Consider the following 5,643-nt stretch of genomic DNA (forward strand, 5'->3'; position numbering starts at 1 on the left):
TTGAAAAGAGTGGAAGACAAAACATTAAGTAAAGGAAGGAAGCAATGGGGGAAAGAATAGAACACATTTAAAGTGACTTCAAGATCATATTGGACTTTTAAATAACTAAAAATTAGACATTTGAAAATGTCCTACTGTGACCAGAAAAGCCATAATGCATGCCTAACATAAAATCCAGGGAAGGGGAAGAAGATCTGATAAAACGGATTTGGATTGTAGTAGTAGGAGAAAACCTAGGTTTTACTGCTTGTTAGCACACATCCCCCAAGTGCTGCACATTGAATATATCAGTTACATCCAAATATTTACGTTACAGAAATTATAAAGTTTAAAATGTTATATAATATTTATAAAAATCTTGTTTTCAAGGGCGGAATGGTACTTTCTCATTGGGATATGAATACCAAGTAATTCTTAAATCTGTTCCTGGTACTTTTCCTCTTTTATTAACTTTCCCTTCCAGCTTATATCTAGTCTGAAGTTCTCTATTTCTGATTCTTTACGATAACTAATGTAAGCACAAAACTTACTCCCATTCTTCTTCATTGTAATCCTTTTATGTACTGACTTTGCTGTCGTGGGCAACTTGGTTATTCTCAAATACCCTCAGAAACTTTTTCTCCCTCTCAGTATTCACTGAAACTTGATATATTAGATGCTAAATGTGGCCAGTAGGCTTTTAAGATATGTTGCCACATCCTTAAAATGACCCTTCTTTATTACACAAATACTACATACTGTAGTAAATCCTAGCTATGAGTACAAGTATGTAATGAATCCTGTGAGTTCTAGTTAATGTCCAAAGGTAGGCGTGGCCCTGAAGACCCCCAGCACAGTTACCCATTCGGAAGAGAAAAGACACAGTGGAACTGATCTCAAGATGACTCTTTGTTGGAGTCATCAAATAAGACTTTAAAAAGCTATTACAACTATGCTTAATGACAGGAAAGTATGCTTATACAGAATGAAAATACAGGAAATCTCAGCAGAGACGTGAGAAGTATAATAAAGAACCAAATGGAAATTCTGTTATGGAAAAATAGTATGAAATCTTTAAAAATTCACTGTTTGGGCCTAATAGCAGAATGGAAATTCTGAGGAGGGATTCAATGAATTTCGAGACAGATTAATACAAATGTGTCCTACGTATGCATAACACAGATTTCTTAAAAACAACACCGATTTTAGGGGTGCCTGGGTGGCTCAGTCATTAAGCGTCTGCCTTTGGCTCAGGTCATGATCCCAGGATCCTGGGATTGAGCCCTGCATCCAGCTTCCTGCTCAGTGGGGCTTGCTTCTCCCTATCGCACTCCCCCTGCTTGTGTTCCCTCTCTTGATGTGTCTCTCTCTGTCAAATAAATAAAATCGTAAAAAAAAAAAAAAAGGAAAAAAAAGATACTTCGAAAGCAGAATAAAATGACAGTTGTATATAGAACAATCCGTATGAACACTGTCTTATCAGAAATAGTGGAAGCCAGAAGAAATTGGATCATCTTACAAGTGCTCATATAAAAAGGTAATCAGTCCAGAGTTCTGCATCTAGTGAAATACCTTCAATAATGGTGGAATAAACATTTGTCACAAGCAGATAGATCTTCAAGAAGTGTTAATGGAGGGGAAATAAAACCATATGGAAGTTAGGATCTTGAAGAAGCATCAGAAAAAAAAACCCACTTCGGTAAATATGTTAGTTTTCCTCTTAATTTCATTAAAATACATAGAACTTTAGAACAAAAATTTTAACATGTCTGGTGAGGCTTATTAGATCTGTTGTCGTAATACATGCAAAAGCTGTATTACACATGACAGGATGAGGTAAGAAGTAATTGGACCTAAACACTATAGAAAGTTAAGGGTATATGTTTAATACTCAGAGGAACTACTGGGGAAAAAAAATACAGAGGTATAGTTAAAAAGCCAATAATTAAATTAAGATGTGTAAGAATGTTCATAGAAGTTTTATTCATAATAGCCCCAAACTATAAATAGCGCAGGTGTCCATCAGATTGGGGTATAAATAAACAAATCTTGTATTCATGTAATAGAATACTACAGGCATGCCTTACTTTATTGTGCTTCGAAAATAATGCATTTTTACAAATTAAAGTCCTATTGCAGCCTTGCATTGAACAAGTCTGTTAACAGCATTTTTCCAACGGTATTTGCTCCGTTCGGAACTTCACATTTTGGTAATTCTAGCAGTTACTTTAAACTTCTTCATTATTATATTAGTTATGGCGATCTGTGATTAGTGATCTTTGATGTTACTTTTGTAATTGTTTTGGGTGCCGCAAACCATGCCCATTTAAGACTGTGAGCTTAAGTGATAAATGCGTTGTCTTCTGACTGCTCCACCAACCAACCATTCCAGTTTCTCCCTCTCCTCAGATGTCTGAATTCCCTGAGATACAAAAATAGTGAAATTAAGCCAGTTAATAAGCCTACAGTGGCCTTTAAGTGTTAAAGGGAAAGGAGGAATTGCACATCTCTCACTTTAAATCAAAAGCTAGAAATGATAGGTTAAGTAAAGAAGGCATGCTAAAAACCAAGATAGGCTGAATGCTAGGCCTCTTGGGTCAAACAGTTAGACAAGTTGTGAAGGCAAAGGAAAAGGTCTTGAAGGAAATTAAAAGGTCTTCCTACTCCAGGACAAACACAAATGATAAGAAAGTGAAACTGCCTTCTTACTAATATGGAGGAAATTTTAGTGGTCTGGATAGAAGATCACATCAGCCGTAACATTCCCTCAATCCAAAACCTACGCCAGGTCAAAACCCTAACTGTCCTCAATTCTATAAAGGTTGAGAGAAGTAAGGAAGCAGCAGAACACAAGTTGGAAGCTAGTAAATGTTCGTTCATCAGGTTTAAGGAAAGAAGCTATCTCTATAACATAAAAGTTCAAGGTGAAGCAGCAAATTATTGAAAGATCTAGCTAAGATGATTCATGATGGTGTTTATACTAAACAACAGATTTTCTTTGTTCACAGCCTTATATTGGAAGTAGTTACTATCTGGGACTTTTACAGCTAGAGAGAAGTCAATGCCTGGCTTCAAAGCTTCCAAGGCAGGCAGTCTGACTCCCTTATTAGGGGCCATGCAGCTGGTTACTTTAAGTTGAAGTCCATGCTTATTTGCCATTCTGAAAATCCTTGGGTCCTTAAGAGTTATATTAAATCTATTCTGCCTTCTATAAATAGAACAACAGACCCTGGATGATGGCACACCTATTTACACCATGGCTTACTGAATATTTTAAGTCCACTCTTAACATCTGCTCGGGGGGGGGGGGGGATTTTTTTCAAAATATTACGGTTTTTTGACAATGCACCTGATCATCCAAGAATTCTGGCAGCAGAGATATTCAACAAAGTTAATGTTTTCAAGCTTACTAACACAACATCCATTCTTTAACCCATGGATCAAAGAGCAGTTTCACCTTTCAAATGTTACATGGGAAATGCATTTCTTAAGGCTATCGCTGCGTTAAATAGGGACTCCTCTGATGGATCTGGGCAAAGTCATTTGAAAACTTTCTGGGAAGAATTCACCATTCTGGATGCCCATAAAGAACATCATGATTTGTGGGGGAAAGGTAAAAATATCTACAGGAACAGGAGTTTGGAAGAAGTTGATTCCATGGTTGACTTAGAGGCACCCAAAATTTAGTGTAGGAAATAACTGCAGGTGTGGTGGAAATAGCAGGAGAACTAGAAGTGGAGTCTGGAAATAGGTCTGAATTGTTGCAATCTCATGATAACATTTTAACGGATGGGGAGTTGCTCTTAAGCATAAGTAAAGAAAGCAATTTCTTTAGATGAAATATACTCTTGGTGAAGATGCTATGAAGACTTTTGAAATGACAACAGGATTTAGATTATTACATGAACTTAGTTGATAAGCAGCAATAGGGTATGAGAGGATTATCTTCAGTTAAAAGTTCTGTGTAGGGGTGCCTGGATGGCTCAGTGGGTTAAAGCCTCTGCCTTCAGCTCAGGTCATGATCTCAGGGTCCTGGGATCGAGCCCCACATCGGGCTCTCTGCTCAGCAGGGAGCCTGCTTCCCCCTCGCTCTCTGCCTGCTTCTCTGCCTACTTGTGATCTCTCTCTGTCAAATAAATAAATAAAATCTTTAAAAAAAAAAAGTTCTGTGTATATAATGCTATCAACATCATCTGCTACAAAGAACTTATTTGCGAAAGGAGTCCATGATGCACACTTCATTGTCCTATTTTGAGAAATAAGATCCTAACCTTTAGCAGTTATTTCCCTGATCAGTCAGCAGCCATCAACATGGAGGCAGGACCTTCTCCTAGCAAAGAGATTATGATTCAGTGAAAGCTCAAATAATGGTTAACATTTCTTAGCAATAATACGTCAATTAAGATATGTACCTTTTTAGACATACTGCTATTGTACACTTAGTAGACTACAGTATACTGTAATTATAAGTTTATGTACTAGGAAACCAAAAAATCCATTTAACCCACTTTATTGTGACATTTGCTTTGTTGTGGTGGTCTAGAACCAAACCTTCAGTACCTCTGAGGTATATGCCTATAATCAGCGATAAAAAGGAACCAGCCACTGACATATACAATATGAATAAATCTGAAAACATGCCCAGTGAGGGGCACCTGGGTGGCTTAGTGGGTTAAGCCTCTGCCTTCAGCTCAGGTCATTGTCTCAGGGTTCTGGGATCAAGCCCCACATTGGGCTCTCTTCTCAACAGGGCGCCTGCTTCCCCCTCTCCCTCTGCCTGCCCTGCCTCTGCCTATTTGTGCTCTCTCTCTCTGTCAAATAAATAAATAAAACCTTTTAAAAAATGCCCAGTGAAAGAAGCCTCACATGAAAAAGTACGTACTATTTAAACTCATTTGTATGTAGGTCTAGAAAAGGTGAAACCCATCTGTGGTGAAAAAACTAGAACAAAAGCATATTTTTTTTATAAGGAATAGTGGATTGCAGTATTTTTTTTTTAAGATTTCATTTATTTATTTGACAGAGATCACAAGTAGGCAGAGAGGCAGACAGAGAGAGAGAGAGGAGGAAGCAGGCTCCCCGCTGAGCAGAGAGCCCGATGCGGGACTCAATCCCAGGACCCTGAGATCACGACCCGAGCCGAAGGCAGCAGCTTAACCCACATGTGGTATTTGTCTTTCTCTGACTGACTTACATTGCTTAGTGTAATACACTCCAGTTCCAGCCATGTTGTTGCAAATGGCACAATTTTGTTATTTTTCATGGCTAAGTAATATTCCACTATATAATATTATCCATTCATCAGCCAGTTGGACATTTAGGCTCTTTATATACTTTGGCTGTTGTTGATAGTGCTGCTATAAACATTGGGGTGCAGTGCCCCTTTAAATCAGTATTTTTGTAACCTTTGTTTAAATACCTAGTAGTGCAATTGCTGGGTCATAGGGTAGTTCTATTTTTAACTTTTTTTTTTCTAGAAATAAAACATTATTTAATATTCAGAATTCAGTGTATGTATTTATTTTCTTTTAATTTTTTATTTTTTATAAACATATATTTTTATCCCCAGGGGTACAGGTCTGTGAATCACCAGGTTTACACACTTCACAGCACTCACCAAATCACATACCCTCCCCAATGTCCATAATCCCACCCCCTTCTCCC

The sequence above is a fragment of the Mustela nigripes genome, chromosome 12, assembly GCF_022355385.1.
Source record: "Mustela nigripes isolate SB6536 chromosome 12, MUSNIG.SB6536, whole genome shotgun sequence".
In the NCBI taxonomy this organism is placed as follows: Eukaryota; Metazoa; Chordata; class Mammalia; order Carnivora; family Mustelidae; genus Mustela; species Mustela nigripes.